The following is a 24,581-nucleotide window of genomic DNA, read 5'->3' on the forward strand; positions in this document are numbered from 1 at the left end:
CAGAAACCCCAAACTAGCTTAACCCTAACCCAGCAGGGGTGATCAACTCTGATGATCTTATGTTGTTGACAATCGTGATTTTGCACATAACCTGCTTTTGGGAGGGGAAACCCAAATCCATCCATTCATCTATTTTCTTCTATTTATCTGATTCAGGGTTGCAGGGTAGCTGAAGACTCTCCCAGCTGTCACTGAGTGAGACATGCGGTACGCCCACATCCATGCAGTTTGAATTATTGAATAAAAAAATATCAATCGTCCAAATTTTCCAACACTGCATTGACACAGCAGCATTGTGAATAGCTGTGAACTACGGCAGGAACAAGAAGTCACAGAGAGCAGAAGCTTCAATTCAGGTCTGAAGTTTTGGAATAAAATCAGAGCGAAAAGAAGATGTAGGTTTGTAAGTTAGGTCTTACAGTTACGTTTTTGCATTCACAACCATATGCACAGCTAATCATGTGACTGCATGAATCATCATTCACAGAGGATAACAGTGTGCACAGAGTCTGTTTTAGCATCATACCTTTAATGACACACATGTATGCAGGCATAAAGAGTATATTTAAAATCCCCTTTTAACGGATTATAATTTTAGAGAGCACTTAAGTAACCTGATTACTTGGAAAAACCTGGCTATTCCAGAAATCAGATTATGTGAAATTACGTCATCCTTGACCCTGATTACCGCCAACGAGCTTCTCATTTATATAACAGATTGAAAAGACAAAAAAGAAGCTGAGTGTAACCAGGTTACTTAAGTGCATGTAAACAGCGTGATTGTGAACTACATAATTTATTGTATGAAAGCAAAATGCTAGGTTTCGCAGCTGCGACTGGGCAAAGGGCTCAAGAACATCTGGTTAAAGTATCTGTATGTTTTTACTCTCTATGCATGCCAGCTTCGAGTAGCTCACTTTCCCTCAGCACGTTTCCTGCACTAAGTGGCACGTCAGCGCCGTGCAGCTGCAATCAAAACACACAGGGCACAAATGGCAAAGTCAGAACATGTCTTCATCCACATCTTCAGCCCGACATGCACGTTAAGCACCAGGGCGACGCAGTTAAGCCGAGCCCCGAAGCTCGGCTCACGTTTCAGACCAAATTGAGTGCGATAAGCACGAATGTACAGCTGCGCTTACACGGCGCTTTCTGCACAACAGGAAACAAGCGCTAAGTGCATAGCTCGACTTTGTACAAACATGTTGACGGATAAGCTACGACCTAGACTTAAAATTTGATACTTTCCACTAAATAAATACAGCAGCGCCATTCCAGTCATGCAAAAAAACAAACAACAACCCCAAATCATTATTGTTTAATTTCCAGTGATGGGTCCTATTTGAAATGATTGAAAATGAAATTATTTAGCGCCTGCAGTCTTTTTACACTGCTCCTTTATTATGCATCTGCAAAGCCATTTATCCCGTTATTACTTTCTAATAGGGCAACATATTCTGGGTCACACTGTCAAACAGCCAGGGAGAAAAAAAAACAGTAAATAAATAAAAAATCTTCTTGAATTAAAGCAGACAAGGCGTCCGCAATTTGTGGGTGTTGAAATCGCTTAAATATGCGTAGAACGTCCCGGCTATCCGTGTGAAACTTGCCCTTCTCCTACATGAATTATAAATAACAGACCTCGTGTTAGTGTGAAAAATGAAGCACTCAGATGAGTATAGTTTGAGGGTTCAAGGTGCCATATGGCTTCATATCAACTTTCAGCAGTGTTGTCGGTAAACTGATGGACAAAAGGATAAACTCAAGCTGTCTGTGAGAGATTTAAAAAAAGAAAGAAGAAGAAGTGGAAAATACTCATAAGAAGGATATCCTTGAGCTATTGCCTTCAGTATTGTAAGGCTTTGTCAAGACCTCAGTGAAGGTTACAAACACTGGCTTGCCTCTAACACATATATATACATATATACATACTAGGGGTGCAACGATACTCGTATCGATATTGAACCGTTCGATACAGTGCTTTCGGTTCGGTACGCATATGTATCGAACAATACAAATTTTTTAATTTATTTTATCAACTTTCCTTCTGACGATGCTGTCTGTGTGGAGCGCTCAGTGAATCTGCGTTCGACTACTCCGCCTAGGCTGCACTGTCGAGCGCAGATCCACTGAGCGCTCAACACAGACAGCATAGTCAGAAGGAAGAGCGCAGGGCAAGCTAGCGAGACAGAAGTTAAGCTCTCCTTTTAACATGGACCTCCCCCACCCTCATTCAGATCTGGCGTTTGGAATTATTTTGGTTTTCATGTGACGTATGACCCTGAAGGTAAGCGAGTCATGGACTAAAGTAAAACAGTATGTTGGATGTGCCATGCAATGCTCAATTACATGGGTGGGAACTAGTGTGTTAGCGCAGTTAGCTCGTTAACGTGTTGGCCGTCTAGCCCCATGCACGGGGCGATCGGCGGTAGCTCGTTAACGGAGATTTGCCGTGTTGTGGCGTTAAGGTCATTTCAACGAGATTAACCTGAAAGCACTAGTGGGAACACAACGAATATGACTGCACATTTACGCCGACGTCATCCTAGTGCAAAGACAAAAAAAAGCAAGCATGCTACTAACTTTAGCCGAGTCATTTAGACAGCTGTTAGCACATGATTCTCCTTATGCTGCTGAGAATATAGCCCAGAAGAAGCGGATAGTATAGCTTTTATTTTGGAAAGAGACATTTCTCTGTAATAAACTCTCTTTTCCAAAGATGAGTGATTCCTCAATCAGATACAGGGCTCGCAATATCGCTAGCCCGACGTCCTGGGGCTAGCGATTTTTTCAGTTGGGCTACCAAAATCTATCTCTGCCCTGCCCGTCGGGCTATTGTAAGAAGGAAAAATATATGTCAATGCTTTTGCATTCTTTCAGAAATGTAGCTGGGTAATTATGTCATTGGCATCGGTGAGCCACTGTCAATATGTGACATATTGAAATCGCGTTTGAATTTGCGCTTGTTTTTTTGCTTTCACTTTGCAATCGTGCGAACTGTGTATAGAGAGCGACAGCACTGATCTGTGAGTGATGATAATTTGTGCACCAATTCCTCTGACATCTTCTTATTAATCGTTAGCTTACTATGCAAACATGACAAGTGAAATCTCCCGCAGCTTAAACATGTGAGAGGTTGATCGCGCAGAGAATCGCTGAGCTTATGTGAGTCCGTGTGTAAAAGCAGCAGGATATATATTTGACTACGATGACCTGGATGACTGAGAACCTTCACAGACAGATATATATTTTAGTTCTGCTGAGCCAAATAAGACAGGTCAGGGTGAAGAAGTGACAGCCAAAGAAAAGCTTACCACAAAACGGAGAAGTTATGACAAATCAGACTATAAGGCAAAAAGAAAGTGCAGCTTTATGGTTTCATGGACAAAAGAATTTCTGTGGCTGCAATATGACGAGCTAAATAACCAGGGCTGCACATAAGTGGTCCGCAGGTGCGCATTCGCTGTCAAAATAAAAAACACGCACAAGGGTTAGGGTTAAATTTAAAAACTGTACTTTTGAGTTAAAATATATATTTATAATTTTAATAAATGACAAATTAAAAAGGCATGAACATTTTTTTTGTATCGAAAAAATATCGAACCGTGACACCAAAGTATCGAACCGAACCGAACCGTGAATTTTGTGTATCGTTGCACCCCTAATACATACATATATATACACACACACACACACATATACACACACACACATATATACACACACACACATATATATATATATACATATATATATATATATATATATATACACACATACATATATATACACACATACATATATATATATATATATACACATATACATATATATATATACACATATATACATATATATATATACACATATATACACATATATACATATATATATATATATATACACATATACATATATATATATACACATATATATATATATATATATATATATACACATATATATATATATATATATATATATATATATATATATATATATACACACACACACACACACACAAACACATGCCTCTTACTATTGGTTATCTCGAAGTGAAACTCACTATAAAAGACAGCTGAGTTTTCAGCGTCCTCCATCAATGTCTCTACGCAGGCTCCTATACACTGTAATAAATGGTCAGGCTCAAATCTGACAGCACAATAGATGGCTTTGAGTAAGTTGGATATCAGGCGAGGCGGCCCAAGAATAAATATTATTCTTTCTCTTAATATGTATGTATTCAAATTCCACAGCTGTGGAGGTCAGGTTATGAAAGTGAGATGTATCTGACGGGAGGCTGAAATGTGGGCAAAAAAAAAAAAAAAGAACAACACGTCATGACAAGCGGCACCAAAGCTGTTGAGTAATACATCCCAAGGGTGCCCAAGTAAAGTACATCGATCTGTTTATCTTCGGAGGGGAGCTGGGGAGGTATTGGCCGAGAACACTACAAGAAAACCAGTCTGAAAATCTTTCCGCTTCACCGTCCTTGATATTTCCGTGCGAGTTAAAAAATCACTGCATTTGTTTTTAGTCCCCCAAATAGATCTGCTTTGAAGGTCAAAAGGAAAACTGCAGTCAAGCAACCTGATAGAGTTTTCTTGTGCATCATCTTGCTTTTTCTGGTCGTCTCCACAGTAGCGCCATGCAAATAACACACTCTGCTGGTTTATCGATCGGTTCCACAGATGCAAACAGCAGGTTTAAATGGAAAAGCTAAGGCCGCGTGGAGAGAAAAGTAATACGAACTGATGAGCTCGGTCTATGTGGGAAAGCTGCCCGTTTAATGTGTCTTTAAGACCACGAGAGCAGCAACATGCAGATATCATTAGAATCTCGTTTCTGCAAGGGGAAATTATTAGTTGGTTGATCGCGTCGAGGTTCAGCCAGAAAGATTGATTAAATCTGTCAGATCGTGTTTAGAATTAATGATCCTTGGGAGACGCGGCACATCCAAATACAGATCGTTGTTGTTTACAAACAAAAAACCCCAGACTTGTCCATACAACAATAAAAAATCATAATCACATTTTTGGATTAACGTGCTCCAGAAATTTCCTATAGCCTGAGTAAGAACTGAACAGAAACGCAGCATTTGATGTCCTTTTCCATGCACAATCAGTGGAGACTGAAAGAACAGGCAGGGGAACCGAAATGGCTCATTATTCAATCTTACTATTTACCTCTTGAAATCTGGATAATGGTCTCCTGTCCACTAAACACAGCCTACTTTGAAATTAAAGGACAAATGCCAGATTTCCATCTTTATAGGACGTTAAACAAAAGAGCCAGAAAAAATACATCCAATATTCCTCCCTATGTTCTGGCAGCAGAAATGGATTACAACATCCAAGCCATAGATTACTGAAATCCAAACCAGTGGACAATGCAGTGGAAAAAACACGTCGCGCAAGGATTATGGGGAAAGAGGCATGGAAAGTAGAATGTATGGACAAAGAAAAGAAGAGAGGTTCACAGTAAACGCAGTTTATTTACATCATCCTCGTCTTCGTTACAGTAAAAAATAGAGCACTTTCTCCGGGGATTCGGAATGACAATGTTCCTTTTCGGTTTTACACCAGAGGATCTTTTTCCTGTGAGCATTACGTGCTGGAAATAACTCCTCAGGTGAGAGCCCTTAGGGACACATCCGGAGGAAGTGGGCTGCTATCATAACCAGCTCATCTCCAAATACTTCATCTGAGAAGCTGACTTCTTGAGGAGGTGGTGGAAAAAGTGCCTTCCGAAGTATTATTTTCACACAGTGTAGTAGCCCTCTCCCAACGGGAGAGAACAGTGAGCTCAAGAGAACGACTAAAATAAATTTATATGAGCTGGACAATGAAAGCCCAATATAGTCTCTAAAGTGTGCTTTGGTTCAAAGTTTAGGTAAAGATATAAATAAAGTTTTCTCTCTTCCTTGCGGTCGTTTTATGTCCAAGCTGACGTGCATCTATTTAGTTAAAAGCACAGAAAAGGCCAGGGCCATTTTTCAAAAATTGATGACGGCCTTGCATAAATTATGCAAACTTTTGTCCTTGTGCCAAGCAGTGCATCTACTGAATAATAATTACAAAAGGGACTTGAGGATTCGAGTATGCTGAATATGAAACACATGCCAGTGTCCCCCCATCCTCGCTGCCCAAATCAGGGAAAAAGGAGACAAGGGTGCATAATAAAAAGTGCCACGCGTGACGTAACTTTTATGCTTGATGTCTCTCAAATGCAAACTGCGGTGCGGTTGCCCAACGCTTTCAACATTTAAGCCACGAACTCCCTAGATACGCTCCTAACGTCATCTCTCCGATAGACACCAATTACATCTCTAGCCTGGCATGTAAATTAATAATCAGTTCCTTTAATGTCACGATAGAGGCTTAGATCGTGGCTGGACATTTACAAGAAGTTAGCGGAGTTTAACGGTTTGAAGATGAGGTTGTAAAGATGAAGTTTATGAACAAAAATCTAGAACTGTCTGCCGAACATCTGGCTTTAACAGCGCTCAAATATAATCCGATATAGTTTTAAATGAAAAGCAAGCATTTTTATAACAGCACATATGATACATATATGCACATGATGTATATTAGACACTGCTTTGGCATGAGATACTGAAACTAACAGTGCATCCGCACTAATCTGTTTTTTGGCTAAAATCAAAGCCCTGGCATGAACAAAGCAGCAGAAGGACAGTTGTTGGTGATTTGATATGCTAATGCAATTACCTTATTTGCTAATCTGGTGTTCCCCCGTTCACCACCCCATCCTGCTTTGGCAAGGCAAAGGTGTCCAATTTCAGGTGAATCCAACCCCCCCTTTTTTTTGTAGGTGAAAGTAGAGAGCGGTTTGTTGTGCGCCTCATTAGTTAAACAGCTTCCTTTTCTTTGTTTGAGTCACTTTGAAGCTCTGATTGTCGACAGATTTTGGCCTCGATTCCTGTCTTCCAGCGACGTGCTTTCGCAGTTTTTTCAGCCTCTGATGCTGGCGGCCGAGGAGCTGAATCTTGTGATGAATTAAGTTTTTCTGTTTGTACTTTCCCCCCACTATAATGCCCACTGTACACTCACTGCACACTTTGTTAGATGCAGCTGTTCAGCTGCTCATTGATGCAAATATCTAACCCGCAAATCGCATGGCAGGAAGACACAGTCGAGACAACATGCTGAAGATCAAACCGAACATCAGAATGGGGAAGAGAGATGATTTAAGTGACTTTGAATGTGGCATCATTGTTGGTGCCAGACAGGCTGAGCTGAGTATTTCAGAAACTGCTGATCTACTGGGATTTTCCCACACAGCCATCTCTGGGGTTTACAGAGAATGGTCTGAAAAAGAGGAAATATCCAGTGAGCTGTAGTTCTCTGGGAGAAAAGGCCATGTTGATGCTAGAGAATAGCCAGACTGCTTTGACCTGACTGCAAGACACAAATGACACAACTAAAAGCTTGTTACAACCAAAGTATGCAGAAGAGCATCTCTTCCAGCAGCAGAAGACCACACCAGTTGGCACTCTTCTCTGAGAAACTGAGGGTACAGTTCACACGGGGTCAACTAAATTGGACAACAGAAGATTATAAAGAAGTTGCCTGGTCTCACTGACAAATCTGCAGCAACTGTGTGATGCCAAAGAGTGTCAATATGGGCCGAAATGTCTGGAGGTTTCCAGCACAAAGGGGCTCCCAATAAATCAACTAGCCCTGAAAATGCATGGCGCCACGTTAGGCTCATGTCGGGATGTCACTGGTAGTAAGAGCTATGAGGGCTGTGACGATGAGGAGGGAAGCACAGAAGTGTAGGGGATGAATCAGGACGGAGCTGCCGTGGGTGCGCTGGTAATCTCGTCCCCAACTGGTCACAGCAGATGGCCGCCCCTCCCTGAGCCTGGTTTTGCTGGAGGTTTCGTCCTGCTAAAAGGGAGTTTTTCCTTCCCACTGTCGCCAAGTGCTTGCTCATAGAGGGTCATCTGCAGTGTTGGGACTAACGCGTTATTAAGTAACGCGTTACAGTAACTACGTTATTATTGTGGTAACGAGCACAGTAACTAGTTATTATGCCAAAATCAGGAACGCGTTAGTCGTTACTGGGATTTAGATAGGGTCGTTACTTGTTACTTCGTGTGGTGGCTATCGTGGAGCTTCCACAGATTCAGTAACATTAGCAAGTGGTGGAGGCCAGCAGGTGGATGAAGGAAAGGGGACGCAGAAGGAAAAGAGACCCGAGGCGGCCGCCGGTCCAAGTGTGAACTGAGCTTCAGGTAAGAAGTTATGACCTGCAGTCTCTCTGGGTCAGATATGAACCAAGTTTAGGTGGAGTTTATTTTCGTTATTCTGACTTTTTCCGTACTGCGTGCTAGCTAGCATGACGGAGTTTCTATACAGCTGGGTGGTGCTATGAAGTTAATGATGTTGCACTTTATTTTGTTCATAAGTTATTAGAGTTGCCAACCGTCCCGTCTGGTATTCAGAGAAAATATTACGCGTTTCTTATTGAGGTGAAAAGGAACAGTTTGTCCCGTAATTCAGCTACAATGAAAAAGGCACAAAGCTGGAGTTATTCTGTGTCTTTGCTGCACAGCTGCCTCTTCTTCTCTCATTCTCTCACCCTCCCTCTCCCGTTTCTACTTCAGTCATGAAAACTGATCAGTGATCAGCTGATCGGCTCTCTTGTTTGTTTATCGCCCACTTTGCGCCGAAAGAGGAAACCAGCGGATGTTGTGCTAAACAACAGCAGCACGTTAGATCAGCTGTTGTTAGAATTTATTTAATATTAATTTCTAGTATCAGCTGATGTTTGCTGGAGCCACAGCTGTAAAGCTGCTGGTCATGATATGGTTTGGTTATCTGGTGAGAGGGAAACATGAAGATGAAACCAGGAGATGTCCTTACTGGATCATCAGAGCTGTGATGGAGAAACAGGTTTACCTTTTAGGTGACATGAATGAGTTGAAGGGAAGTTATGAACTGTTTCTGAGAGACAAATAACCCCAGGATCCTTTTTTAGGTAGCTGACAGCTGGTAACTGTGCAGGGGCGGGTCTAGCAAAGTGTTGCCAGGGGTCCATGTAGGGCATTAACAGGGAGAGGGGGGCACAAAGAATACTTTTCTTTCTTATTCTCATTTCAAATGTCTAGCTTTTAAAAAATAATTATCTGAATCTTACAACAAACGATTGATAGATTGATACATATATACCATCAGAACAGTGTACATCACTGTCACAACAGCGTTTGTTTTCATTCAAAGGCTTTAAGATTTTTCCTATAATGGTGGGCCGGTCTCTAGTCAAAATGTCCGGGCCAATTTTCTGTCCCAGTCCAGCCCTGTATGCAGCTCATCTGCAGTCTGGTGTTACCTACATCTTCCTATTCAGAAGGCAGAATTTCTGAGTTCTGAGTACAATCAAAGCACCACGACTGCAGTTTTTGTGTTGGATGTAAAAGGCGCACATGACGCTGTGACGTAGGCTAGAATCATGGCAGCAGTCAATGACGGTCCAGGCGTGGGATTTCTCTCGTGGAAATATGCACATTATCTTTTCCTTTCTATTGGTAGGTGTCACAGCGCACTTGTGGCAAGTAAGCAAGCTAGAAGCCTGGCAAAGTTATGGAAGAAACACATTAACAAGAGAATTCTGAGTAAAACCAAAGTTACTTTCCCTAGTAACTAGTTACTTTGAAAGTAACGAGTAACTTGAAGTAACTGAGTTACTTTTGAGAGAAGTAACTAGTAATGTAACTAAGTTACTATTTTAAAGTAACTTACCCAACACTGGTCATCTGACAGTTCGAGTTTTCTCTGTATCATTGTCTTTATCTTGCAACATAAAGAGCCTTGAGGCAACTGTTGTTGTGATTTGGCTCTATATATAAAACTAAACTGAACTGAACTGAATGCATGTCGTCCCTTTGGTATTCGGCGACTTTCAGTACATTAAAAGCACTCCGTAACAAAATGCAGCCAGTTTAGCATTTCTTTATGCTAATAACGCTAACCTGATCTAAGTGGCAGCTTTTCATTTACCAAAGAGTAATAAATAAATAACTCAAGAAATGAATAAATAATAACGACATCTTTTAATCTAAATGTCAACAAGAAAACTAATAAGCGCACGTAGCAAAAAAAAATTACACTATTCCTTTTAAATTAGAAATTACATATCTCAGCGGACTGATCTAATAAAGAATTTCCTCTGTGTTCTTGGTAGCTGCCTTGTTAATAGATGTGATAACTGCACTTTTGATTTGAATACACTCCCCTCCTTGGCTATCTCCGTGAATACCAAATGAATTTACTGGATAAATTAGCATGCATGTTTTGTGAAGAGCATTTTCTTTTGTTTAATTCCACTGGCGATCTGTTTCATTGTGGCGATGGGGGGGGTAGGCGTGGTTGATTGATTTATGGAAATCCACTCTGTGCCGATGACATTTGTCAGGCTGTTATATCAATAGCATTTCTGACAGAAACAATAACCACTCCACCATTACAGACAGACCAAAATTATGACAAACACAAGGCAGCGTTATGCAAAAAAGAGCTTTCACAATATGCATTTGCACGTCAGGTCTCTGTAACTCAAGACTTTTTTGTCTTCATTCTCCCTCTCTCTCAAAAAACAAAGAAGCGATCACAAAGTAAAGAGGGACTGACGTGCTCTAAACGCACACGCGTGCGCATGCACGAGGCCTGCACACATCTGCTCGTCAGTGAGCCTGTTGGAAACTGTCACATGCCTGGCAGGTTCTTTAACTTGGCCAGATGGTGCAGTGCAATTAGGCCCACCAAATCTTTCAATCAATCTCCTGTACGCCATATGAAGAATCTGGACCTGAGCTGGCAGTTTCTGTTAAACCAATGCGCTTGTCCACTTTGTATTCCGCTCGCTACTTTTTCCAAATTGTCTCTATTCTCACTGAAACCCATTCCTGTCCCTCCCTGCTCCTGATACGGCCCGAATAGTTTCTTTGTTTTCCCTCATTTTCTGCAAGCGACAATAACTCCCCTTTCTTTAATAATTTTCCTCACATAGTTCTCTACTCTTGCGAGGTCTACCCTAATCCTCCGCAGCCCCGGCACACACACAAACAATTTTTCTCTATCCGTCTCTGCCCTCTCTCTCGGCTTGTTTAACCAATGGCCTGAATACAAGACTGTACTGTAGACAATAGTCAAGCGCAAGTGTTTCATTCACACCCAATTACTGTGAAAGGGATTTTTCTGGCCAGAAATTCACAGAGGAGCACAATGAGAGTGTCAGAGAGGAACAAGATATCCCTGGCGTTTCGCGTTCTGTCCCATGTTCCACACACAAAGGAGAAGAAAAGCGATCTGGTGTATCCGACACCAGCGAGAGCCATTAGCAAGCAGGGAGCCGCTTAAATAAGGATAGCTCTAACTGAAGTGCTAACAGAGAAGGGAAACATCTGCTGCTCGAGCTGGGCCCTCGTTGGCCCCGAGGAGTCCGCCTTTGATCAGCGGCCCTCGCAGCCACCTTGCTACAAGAGCGCAGATGAAACAGCCTCTCAAATACACGTGGGGAGAGGGGGTGCGAGAGAAACGCGGCCACAGTAACAGAAATGCAAACACGCAAACAATCAGGGTTAAAGCTTCACGGAGGCGCAGACAGACCCTGTGATGGGTTTCGAAATCTAGGTATTACCTTAAAAATCTGCAGCATCACTGGTGTACCGTTTCAGGGCGGAGGGGAAATATAAAGTTGCTTAACTACTTTCTTTCCTCCTGCATAAGAAAAAAAGACACAGTCTTTTACAGGGGAAGCAAGAGAGCCAAACACCTCACTCAAGAGCGGGCCAGATGCCACCTTTGGACTGCCAATCCCGCTGTTGTATTTCCCCCACCTGTGACGGGAAGATGATTCACTAGGCCTGCCAGACTGCATCTAGGGACTGTGTGTACTGGGGCGTGCTCACTGCCAGCACAGACAGAGGGGAGGGGGAAAAAAACCCCAAAAAACAAAAAAAATAACCCAAACCCGCCACATTCTCGGCTGCACTGTGACCTGAAAAAAGCAGTTGATAAAATAATGCAGAATGTGAGCTGGTGTATCATACACTACCTAGTCGGGGTGTAACAATTCACCAAATCAAGGCATCGGGCCAAGTGATTATGATATGGCAGACAGGAGGAAATCTGGGTCTACACGGGCAGAATGAAATAAAAATCACAGTCGCCCTGCATGAACACACCAGCTGCACCACAAATGCGATATCACAATTATAAATGAAATTGGATTTTTTTTTGAAACAAGAGCATGTATATGTAATTTTAAGGTCCATATTTTTAGCTGTGGAACCCACGCTCCACCTGTGCCGCTTTCCTCTCTGAATACAAATATGGCGCTGAGGCGGCTCTGCTTTGCTGATGCAAATGGAATACCAGTTATAACCGGGGTACACGTGATTTGACGATGGATTTACAGCCTCTCAAAGGTATCCAAACAACACACACAACAGTGCGTTTCTGCAAAATACTTTTCCTTCCCTTGCATTACCTTCAGTCACGCTTTTCTAGAATTTTTATATTCGTCGCGCTTTTATTCATGTTGCACACGCTGGCATTTGAAATAACTCTGCGGTAGGATGAATGAAAGTAATTTTTTTAAAGGTGTTTTTACAGGCTACAGCAAACTTTATTAAAGTATGCAGTTCTTTCAACACGATATTGGACAAATTGTTGAAGAAAAATTCAATACTGCAGCCCGTATAAAAAATTGTTAAACCATACCAAGGATACTTGCTACACCACTTAGCAAAACCCATATTTTTATTCGTGAACTATACCAGAGTAGCTTTGCATGACTGACAAAAATAATCTTTATTTATCTTACACTGAGGCTCGGCACAACCTCTCACATCATCCCCGTTGTAAACAAGCTTATATAGCTCCCTTCAGCATTACTTTAAGCCAGCTTTTTTCTGATTGGCTGCCCCTCATAAATGAAAGGATGACTATATTATGGATATCTGCTCTTATGGACACCACAGAGATTTAACAGGAAAGGACATAACAGTCTATAACAGCAAGGTAATTCTTGGACAATAAATAGGACTATATTAAATTTAACCTATGCTGATTGCTTTTAGCTTAGATCTAAGTGCCACAGAATGGAAATTACATTTATCCGGCTGCGTGACACTACCTCATTCCCTTTAAGGGGACAAAAAAGAAATGGAAGAAAATCCTGGGAGTAGAATTATAAAGGCCACAGGAGTTTAAAAGTCACAATGCGGTGACTTGTGCACAAGCTCCAGAATTTCCAGGTGTTCATTACTCTAACGTAGATAACATCCTGAGGGTCATGCCTGTTCTAATTCCTAATTAACTGGCCAGAACAGAGGTCGTGGTGGGCAGTGACCCTGACCAGCGAACAGGACCAGTTTCTGTCTCAGGGCATTGCTTTTTACTCTGGGTTGGAAACGCTCACTCCCTCCTTTAATGTAGTTTACTGTAGCGAGTGTCAGAACAGAGTCATGCTTTGAAAAAGATGGCGTAACCCCCCCCCCCCCCCCCCCCCCCCCGGAGTCTACACAGCAAACAACCGTAGACTAAGGGGTAACCGCAGTTAAAAGCTTCATGCGGGATTCTGTTTGTTTTGTGCGTGCCATTCATCAGTCAACCAGAAATAAAAAGGGCACAAACACAACAGTTGAATAATTCCTGACTTCATGGCTAATCTCGGGTAAAGCTGCGTACCTATCAGTGGTATGTTGCTACGCTGTCTCCGAGATTAGTCATGTGTACACTTGCAGTACACATGCATATTGGGGCATTACCAGCACTTGTAGAGAATACAAAAGAGGTGACTACATGTCTGTGTTTGCTGTGGGGAGATCAGGCGTGCCCTCTACGTTACAACACAGGCCACCTGCAGTCTGGGAAAATAGCTTTCTAGAGGGAATTAGAGGATTGTGAGGAATGAACAAGACAGACATGAGTAACCCGGCCCAATATACTACTTATCTACAAGCTTATATTTCACAAAGGAGGCAGATAAGGTAATACATGCCGGCGCAAGGGAGGAAAAGAGCAGAAATTAGACCGGCGAGCGTGGAGGGTGGGGAGCGAGGGCGAAGAAAACGTATCCAGGTCGAGATCCGTATACGAGCGGTCACTCGCAACAGAGCCCGGATGCTTTGAATCACTGCAGAGCAGTTAACCATTGACCAGAGGGACTCATAGCATGAGATCCATGTCATTTGTGGTTATTCTATTCCAGGGACCATGAAAACAAAGCATAAAGCCGTTATTAAGGCCTCCACCTGCCCTGGGCAGTGAATGCAAGACTAATCAATAAGAAAGGAAGGTATTGTGGTTTGTCTTAGAGGTCAGGTGATTTCATGTTGGTGTGCACCGATCTGTGCGTGTTTGAATATAGATAAGATTATCCTGTTCTCTTTGAGGTAGGTGGTCTGGATTGCAGAGGCAGGCGTCATGTTGCAAGTATTCAAGTGTAACGGTGAAGGAAGGACTCTGATGCAACACACATTCTGTCACCGTTCTTGCTTCTTATCTTACTGATTAGTAATCATTAACTTTATAAACCCAGACTTGAGTGTGTAATATATTTACCTTTATGTGATAACGTCATGTAGCAGGTCACTGTTGTGCAAAAGGGTATGTTAGACTATATTTCATATTTATGCTCTAAAATCTAGCATTAAACAGCATTAAACTTCTATTTTTATTATTTATAGCAGCTATTCTGTTTGCATAGGTTTTTCCCCCCTCATCTTTTCTGCCGTCTACCACAATATCTTTGTTTGACACTACCAGGAGGTGCTGCCAAGATCGAACCCAACATTGGTTTTGATGTATATTATTGTTATTTCCTTTTAAATTTGTATTTGATTAAAGGTACTAGTACATGCCTTTTTCTTGATCCTGACAAACTGAAACACACTAACAGCACCCAAAAAAATAGCTGCTGTAGTTTGTTTAGATGTAATAACAGGTTCATTTTAGCCTGTTGCTAGGTGGCTGCTAGGCATCTATAATTCAGCTTTGTGGTTGTCACTGTTGTGCAATGAAAACAAAATGGTTTTATGAGGTGCTGTAGATGCACAAAAGCATTTATTCCAATGCTAAGAAGCCGGCTGAGAGGCAACCTGATGGCGTCATAATGCATCATGCATAATTCAGCTTTTGCATATATGCTGTGGTGGTGAAATAAAAATGATACAATCCAACCACACAGGAAAAGACCCAGGGAAACCGAGTTAACGATAAAAATGGTTTCAAAAATAACAATAAAAACTGATAAAAACCCTGAAAGTCATAAATTTCACACCCAAGCCTGAACTCTCGCGGCCCAGTACCAAACGACTCCGGTTCGTAGCCCGGGGTTTGAGGACTTGAGTTCACAGTCAGAGAAACAAACAACCGAACACGTTAAATGTGTTGTAGTAAGACACATATTTGTGTTTGACTGCTATAACAGTGGAATTTTACAACTTTGGGAAACCGAAAATATATCTTGTGTTTTCTTTTATCCACATGATAAAAATATATTAAATGATGATTAACATTTTTATTAAGTAAGCTATCTAATAATCAAAAGCCAGGCACAAGCTAGCTAAAGCTTTTGAAATATGACACTTTGGAGCTTTCCCTTTTGCTGCATCCCTGATTTGATTTCACACAACTATTTCCCCCCAGTTCCCTGACATTTTAGAAGTATAATAGTGCAAAATTACAGCCGATTTTGTCTGATCGCTCTGTGGAGTTGTCTGGATTGTGGAAAACGGCACCGAGTTAAGCACAGCGCATGTCATGTTTGAACACTTCACAATAAGCCGCAAGTGACAAAAATTGAACTTCAATCGTCAAGTACCACAATTCCATTCCCCGGTGTATATTACGCAATTATCTGCAGCGCCAGGAAACAAATCCCATTGACTTGATTCCTATTTAATTATTCTACTTGAAAATCCTTTTTGCTCCCTCTTTTTCTCTGAACCTGAGAGAAAGAGGAAACCACTTTGCCCAATAAAAAAAAAAGAAACTAAAAAAGTCCCCCCTCTATCTGAGAAATGCATTTCTCCCAGCTTGTCAGTTTCCATTCACAAGAACCCACCTTCAGCACTTATTTTATTTAAACTTTAGCAAATGTGGCACAAAACACAATAGGGGTTTCGCGTAGTAAAATAATTACCTAAATACAGTGTGACAGGGGAGGTTGATTCATTCTGTAGAAAACACTGCCTGTTGAGAGGAAAAAAGTGTTGACAGAGTTGCGAGAGACAGTAAAATGGAAAGAAGAATAATGAGAGCGACACAGAGAAGGGCAGCGTACAGTTCCCGTCACCAAACAAAACACTTCATATTTCTTTGAAAGACAAAGTGTTAAGTTAGGCTACTTTGCGCTCTGTCAATAGAGACGTTTATCATAGGCCCAGCCACGGTCTATATATTGATTAAACCATCCATCACTTAAACTCTACAAGACATTATTTCTAATTAAAAAGTAAGTCATAAATTTCGGGCTTTATTGCCAGGCTGGGGCTGTAAATAAAACTCAAGGGAGGGCAGAAACGGATCGCGGCCCCTATCAACGGTTTTAGAGCCACCGTAAAAAGGACAGACGGGTGCGACGGCACCTTCGGGATCCTCGCGTGGAGGGCGGCATCCCGACTAAACAGATGCAAATCAATAATTCCTCTTCGCTTGTGGGGGTATTTTTTATAAGACAGGTGCTTCCTCACAGAGGAGCACCCCATGCATATGGGGAACAAATTAAATTTTCACAAGCTACCTGGGAATATGTAAACAAACGAAAACCAAAAAAGAAAGGATTGCATTCCAAGCACTTGAAAATGATGTATGATCATAGGAGGTCATGAAAGCGTATGAGGCGCTCCATCCCACGACAGAGTTGGCCAGCAGGCTGGCAGCGAATGCGGGCTCCCATTATCTATCCGTGTCTCCATTTTCCTCAGCTAAACAACAATTTTGCTGCCAAAATATGCAGTCGCAGGACATTATTTAATGATCCCTGATGACAAAGAGGCCATTAGTACACCTACACCGCAGCCAAAGCTCCCGGTGTTGGACGGGACCGCACAAGCTCAGTCAAAGCAGAGGACACTTCACTTTTGACAACTTCTGATTACCTCAGTGCGCGCGCAAGTTGTCAGGCGGTGAACTCCCCTGACAGCCGGTTGCAGCTGCAGATGTGGTTATTTTTTGACAGGCACAGAAGGATGTCTGATTTCACAGGTACTGACCGAAGGGAGGGAGGGAGAGAGGAAATGGAGGGAATTGGGCGATGGAAATGAAGAAAAGGCATGTCGCCGGCTCCATGGCTGACAAAGGGAGGCATGTGCAATCATTATTCATCCCCTTCTCTCTCCTGGGCTGCTTTAAAAAAAAATTTATTTTTTTTTAAATACCTGCCAAAGTGGGAACCACACAAGCACTTTTTTGACTCTGACTTTGTGATAACGGAAACACTGTTGGATCATATTTGCCTAAATGATGGTCAGACAAGGGTTTTTTTTTCTTTGTTTTGTTTTTTTTGCCAAAGTGAAAGAAGAGGCCTCAGTTTTGGTGAGAGACAGAACGAGAGAATCACCCTCCGGGGGGAAGCGAGAACTAATGAGCGAGCTAAAAAGGACAAGATGGAGTGATCCTCTATAAAAAGACTAGCAGTAATCTCTTCCTCTCCTCCCTCTCCTCTAGCCTTAATGTCCTAAGAGATCTTGGCTCCTCCATAAAGCCTGCTGCCTCCACACATCAAACAGAGCTGATTAGAACAGCACACCTTTGCTGGAATTGAAGCTTTTGGATAGGGTGCAGCAGAAGTTCAAGGGAGAATGAGTGCTACGAAAACCAGAAGGCGAAGGAAAAAGGCTCTTGAGGTTAGTTAGATACACCTGAGTAACAAATAAAGAGTATAAAAAGAGTATAAAGAGTGGCTTTGAATGTAGGCCAGTTGTTGCTTTGCTACAGTATATCAAATGGGATAATGGCAGACCCCCCCCCCCCCCCCCAGAGGTGCAAGCTATGCATGAATCTAATAGCAATCAACAGATCGTCCTGTTCATTTAAATCAGCTTGAGCGGTCACAGCGAGGAGCTGGGCGATACATGGGCACAGTGGGGAAGCCAAGGAGAGGAAGGGCTGGCGGAAGATGATGGAGCGAAACCACTGAGCTGCTGTGTGAGCTCGCTGTCAGGGGTGTTGTTTTATTAAGACACCCAAACTGTCAGGCTGGGTATCAGGAGAGCGACCAGGCACATGACAAGACACTTTCACTAACATCCCAGTGACCCCTCCTCTTTCCCTTACCGAAAATAGCCCCGTCCAAATTTAATGCTCTCTCTGTCAGACCTGGGTGGGCATCGGTGCTGAAGGGACTTTTACTTTTACCAGTCACGAAAAGTGAAACACTCACCTGCAAAGCCCTGTGGGACTGTGGAGGTGGGCTGTGACATGCAATAGCTAAGTGGGTATGTAGAGGTGGAGAGATGGAATGGAAAAGAGGAAGTGTTATCTCAGAAATCCCTCCACTAAACAGACGCACAGGGTTAAGGGAAGAGGTCAACAGTGTGGGAAATGTGTTCTTTCACTTTCTTACTGAGTTAGCATTAGCATGTTTAGCATTTAGCATTAGCACTGACTTTGAGTAGAATATAGGAAAAACAGTTAGCATGACTCAACCTGTCCACAAATAACATAATCAGTTTATCAGGACCTTTAAAGCTCTTTTTTTTTAAATACATATATTATATTTTGACAGATAAAATAGCATAACCCGAACTTGCTTTAACAGCAGTTATGCTAGCCTAGCTAGCTGGGCAGTGATTTCCTGAAATACTTCAGTTAGCATGTGCTAAATTCACAAATCCTGCTTCTTACATTTCTATAAGCATCAAAACAAAACAAAAAATAATTAATAAGTCCAAAATAATAATTCTCCTCTTCTTTCCCACCTTTGTGTTGTAGTTAAGCTAACCTACCTACTGTCACCGGACACTTTATACCTGTTCAACCAAACGCAAATATCTAATCAGCCAATCACATGGCAGCTCAATGCATTTAAGAGTGTAGATGTGCTCGAGACCACCTGCTGAAGTTCAAACTGAGCATCAGAATGGGGAAGAAATTTAGGCAATTTAAATGGCTCTGAATCCGGCATGGTTGTGCCGGATGGATCAAAAATTCCTGATCTACTGTGATTTTCCCGTACATTTCTAGCGTTACAGAGAATGGTCGGAAAAACAGAAGATATCCAGTGAGCGATAGTTCTCTTTGTTGATGCCAGAGGTCAGAGGAGAAAACTAGACGGCAACAGTAACTAAAAAAAAACACTCATTAAACGACGATATCCGTCCCCCAAGGTATCCGCTTTGTGCCTTATCGTACCAAATGAGCATGACTTAAGCAAAACACGTTGCCGACTATGTGATTCAAGCTGGGTAACGCACCCTGTCTCAAAGCTCAGTTTATCTCAAACCGGTTTCTTGAATGTGACAATGAGTTTACTGTACTCAAATAACCTCCACAGTCATCAGATCTAAATCCAATAGAGCACCTTTGGGATGTGGAGGAATGCAAGATTTGTACAATGTGTGTGCTGGCAACAAATATACAGCACCTGTTTTGTTATCATGTCAAAGGAATGTCTCCAGCACAACAGGGTGTCCAACCCAGTGCTAACGAGGTGTACCTAATATTGTCCCCGATATTTCCTAAAACTTTTAAACTAAATGCAGCTATTGATTTGTTTTAAACTCTTCTTTGAGAGCTATATTTATTCTGTACCGTTGATACCAAATTTTGCAGGCGTTACAGATGCATGGAGAAATCATAGATGGCATTACCATGATAATGCAGTTCAAGAGAGTGACGAATTGCCACTGAAGACATGAATATTATATTGGAATAGATGGGCGTTGGAGCTATATATAGTGCAGTGTCACAGCAAGCACCACATAAAGCACAGGTACACGCACATACAGCGCGCAGACACATTCCAGGTGACGTAACACTAAATAATTACGGTTACATCCGCTCGATGTGTCCTTGTGTGGAGTTTTATTGTGCAAGTTTACCCTCAGCTATAAACAAATGGCTTAAAACTGCCTGCCCCTTACTGACTGTGAGAGTAATTAGAGTATGAGACTGTTAACACATGCTCTCAAAGAGAAATGATCACGTATGACCTCAACGGCAGAATGGAAACTTTTTTTTTGGAGTCCCGTCTGCAAAAAACGTTCACCTCGAAAACACGCCATCTTTGATGATTCTAATAGCATATTAGCTATTGGACACAAATTTGCTTGAGGTTAAAATCAATAATCATCAAATCAACATAAAGAAATGACTAAGCAGCATTTTCATAAAGCTGCGGGAGCACTTTCACATCAGGTCCCCCTCGCGCCCCACTACCCACTGGGAGAAAATGACCACAAACACGTCATAATAAATCTATCCCCCAGCAAGGTGCGGTTGTCTTGACAACAACACTTTTCACAGAGGGTCATCATTATCAGCCGTGCACTACACAAAACAATGTGTGCCTTTTAAATAATTTGGTCATTTAGAGGGTTTCGATGCTGTCTGGTATCCTCGGAGCAGCCTGCTTCTGGCCTGACCATAGTTGCCCCAAGTAACAGGACACGAAAAACAAAGACGTGCAAAGTCAACTACCTCTGGATAGGATTCAAATTCAAGAACACTGCTGACATTGGCCGAAAGGATTTCACTGCCTTTTCCATTCAAATGACCTGTTTTGCATCATTTCAACAAGTCCAGGCAGGATCACGCTATGAAAACAAACGGCAGGGCTTTAAGCTAACAGAACCAAAAACCTGGCGGGGCTAAAGTCATCTCTGGCCACTGTGGTTAAAGTAACCTGAATGGTTGACGCTAAAGGAAGCCACTTTGGCTATGCAAAGCACTGCAGACAGACACGGAGCTTCAATTCTCTAACAGGCTAAAAAGCTCTGCAGCTTTGTAGATGTTCAGATAAAAATGGGGTCTATTATATTAATTTCCAGCTCTAAACTTTTATTCTTGGACTTCACCCAGAGTATCTATTAACCACATAAAATCCTTGCTAATCTTTAAGCAGCACCTTAAAGGTCGCCTTGTGTCTGCAACACTGCATCACTCGTCTCTTTAAGGCTCCCTTTCCTAAAAGCCTTTCGCTGATTGGCTGCTCCTTGTCAGGTAAACAAAACCTGGTGCTCGTGGGCATTGAAACTCTTTGTCTTGACATTGTGGACCTCCGGAAACAAACTGTAAACATTGGACACAGTTTGGCAATATAACGGTAGTTACACTTTGCGTTCTGATACCTCGATCTTGCTCTTTACAGATGGAAGAGCCGTGTCTTTTAGCATTACCTGCCCAGCTTTGCTATCGAATGAGTACTCTGAAGTGGCATGAATAAACAAACAATGAACCTGAGATGACCATATAAGGAAATCCTGTGCCTCTGACATCAATCAGACACAAGAGTAGAAAAACAGCACCTGAAACTGAGTGTTTAGCGCAGGCTAAAGCAAGAGCATCCGAGCATTTGGTCAGTGGCTGTGGCTACAATGTAGCTTGCCATCACCAGTGTGTGAATGTGTGTGTGAATGGGTGGATGACTGGGTGTGTAAAGTGCTTTGGGGTCCTTAGGGACTAGAAAAGCGCTATACAAATACAGGCCATTTACCATTTACAGGTTTGTAACAGCACAAGTATCAGAGAAAAAGGAAGTATAATCGGTCTACTTTAGGATTCTTCTCGCGTATTAGCTTGAAAAATATCCTTCTGCCAAATGACACTTGTTTGTAAATCAAACGTTTTCTTTAAAGCCCCACAAAGTCATTGCCTTCAAGTGAATTAAACATAATCGGCAGTGACCACAAATCAGGCAAAAAAAAGGTACATCAAACGAAGGTCGTAATTCCACGTCAGAGTGCATTAGGACATTTATCATCAAAGCGATGCCTAGCTTTTAATTCATTTGACATCTTTCAGCACTAATACAGTATCTGATTTCTGAGGAGCACTGGTACACAGTCACACAGCGTGACATCTGAAGGAAAGCAGCGGGTTACAGGACAAGTCCCTGAAATATGTTTCTACACAGAACAGAGACCAGGGCCATTATGTCTGTACCAGATTTTCACTTCATATCTAAAACTACAAGCCAGCAGCATGCATAAGTACCGCCTGCTGCTCTCAATGTTATTCAAATGACAGCACAATTCTATTTTCACCTTGCAACTAATGTGGCCATTACTCCTATGTCAGCAACATTTACTGCCCTTCCCTTTATGCTGGATATGCTAGAAAATGGGAAAATTAATTCTGGAACAAAAAATGGGGGTGGGGATTATCTTGAAATGTGTGTGTGTAGCTGCTGGGATTAAGCTCAAATAAAACAGTTCCCATCTGAAAAATCCCATCCCAGCAACTCTCACGAAACAGCCACATGAAGAATATGAGTCCCTGTGGTCTTATCAAAGAGGTGATATGACACATTTTCCCCACTGTGCCAATTTTTATGCCTTGATCATGTTGAATGCGATGTCACAAAATAGCATAAAAACATCAACGAGGGCCTGAAAAGCAATGTAAACAGTGTACACACCAAAAAAAAAAAGAAGGAAATGGAAATAGAAAGGCAAGTGCACTGCCAAAAGGAAGTTGTTAGGAGAAAGAGGAAAGGAAGGGTGTCTACACTGAGTCAGATGAAGGGGAAACAGGGTAGATGGATGTAGTGGTGTGTCTTTGTGTGTGGAAGAGTGTGTGTGTATGAGTGAGGGAGGAGGAGGACGTGGGGAGAAGGGGAAGTCGGCAGGCAAACCTATCATCCACGGAGCCCACCAGTAAACTCTGCAGGGCAAACAATCTCCCTAATTGAATTCAATCCAGGCTCACCGCAGGAGGCACCGAGGCTAGTGGATCCATTCAATATGAAGAGGGTTGCTTGGAGGTGGTGGCAGTGGAGAGAAGTGTGTGTGTGTGTGTGTGTGTGTGTGTGTGTGTGTGTGTGTGTGTGTGTGTGTGTGTGTGTGTGATGGGATGAAAAGGGGAGGGCTGGTATGGCAAGTGACACAGGAAAGGGAAAGAAGATAACTACAAGAAGCAGAGAGCAAACACAAGGGCTGCAGGAGACAACAACAGCAAACAGACGGGAAGAGGAGACAGGAGCCCGGCGCAAGGAAGGTTCTGGTGGTTAAGAGTCAGCAGTGAGGGGGTGCGGGGGAGCAACAGGCTCGAGGTGTGGAGAAATGGAAGCCAGCTGTGCTTTTGCATGATTAAACCGAAAACATCATTTGCATCAGGGAATGAAATCCAAGCACGCTCCGTAGATACGTATGGTTACCGACCAAAAGAAAAGAAAAGAAAAAAAACACCCTCCTCGCCGCCGCCGGCACAAATTAGAGGCCTAACAGTGGTGTCCCACAGATTTGCATATGAAGATGAGCACCTATCGTGAATCATTTTCATAAACATCCTATTGCGCGCAGAGTACCAGCCCAATTGGCCCACATGAATGCTCTTCATTACTGTGCTGTGCTGGGTGGGGTTGGTGGCGTATGGGTTGCAGACTTAATCTGGGTTGCGCTGCATATTCATGACTTGCACGGAGTCGTTTTCAGGCCCATTTGCTGGGCCTGAGAGTTCAAAAGCACCGCAACTGAAGAAAACACCAGCAACTAGAAGAACGCTAAAGACAACAGAAGTAGGAAAAAAAAATCTCACAAAATAAAAGTGTTTTTGGGGAGACGATAGTGTGACGGACCAGCTGCAAAAATGATAGCAACCAAAACATGGGAAGAATTGCACTGAGACACCCTTAAAAGAAGTAGGATTCACCGGTGTAAACGATAAGAAGATGCCATGGTAACGTGTGTTTTAATAAATATATCATCAAGTTAGCTTTGCTGTCCGCCAAATTTAGGTTACTCGTTTCGGTTTGCTTATGGTAGCTTTTAATAGCATTAGCTAACTTCTTCGCCAATGCTAACTGAGTGTTTGTGATTGGTCCGTTGTGATGTTGACCAACATTATTTTGATGATAACGCAGAGATATCATTCATATAATGCTGTAGCTACGTGTTTGCTATTAGCCATTTACTGTTAGCTTGTCTCTTCCACAGTGTGTCGTTCATCCCAACTTCCTCCCCTCGCCTTTAGCCAATCACGGCTGATGACTGCCCCTCCTGTCCCTAGGCTTCTTCCTGTTAGAAGGGAGTTTTTCCTTGCCACTGTCGCCAAGTCTGAGTTATTGTAGGGTCTTTACCTGACAGTATTATAGAGTCCCTTGAGGTAACTGTTGTTGAATTGAATTTGTGACTTTTTGTGTGCTTTTGCAGCATTTTTTTTTTTCGATTTGCTGGTGTTTTCTTAAGCTGCAGTGCGTCTAAACTCTCAGGGCCGCCGTACATTTACAGTCTGATGCTGTCAGAAATGCTGATAAAAAGTGTACAATACCTCAGTTCGAGAGAGGAGAGCGGTCCTTGAGTGCTGCTGCTGAACAAATCCCGTATATCACATTCCAGATAGGGAAAGCACTTCCTGTCCTGGAAGAGAACACAAAAGTTAGAGCAGGGC

At 42.4% G+C, this 24,581-nt stretch overlaps 1 protein-coding gene across 9 annotated transcripts in view; it reads right to left on the reverse strand.

Moving 5' to 3' along the window:
- Window positions 1-24,581, reverse strand: part of LOC146715020 (adhesion G protein-coupled receptor L3) — a 270,499-nt gene that overhangs the window by 217,311 nt on the left and 28,607 nt on the right. For all 9 annotated transcript variants that reach the window (XM_085451382.1, XM_085451387.1, XM_085451384.1 and 6 more), the window contains exon 2: window positions 24,462-24,550. The gene's annotated coding sequence lies outside the window, so the exon portion shown is untranslated. The remainder of the gene's footprint in view (window positions 1-24,461; window positions 24,551-24,581) is intronic.

Source organism: Copadichromis virginalis, linkage group LG3, assembly GCF_057382275.1.
Source record: "Copadichromis virginalis isolate Kocher_CV1m ecotype Utaka linkage group LG3, C_Virginalis_male_GT1.1, whole genome shotgun sequence".
Taxonomy (NCBI): Eukaryota; Metazoa; Chordata; class Actinopteri; order Cichliformes; family Cichlidae; genus Copadichromis; species Copadichromis virginalis.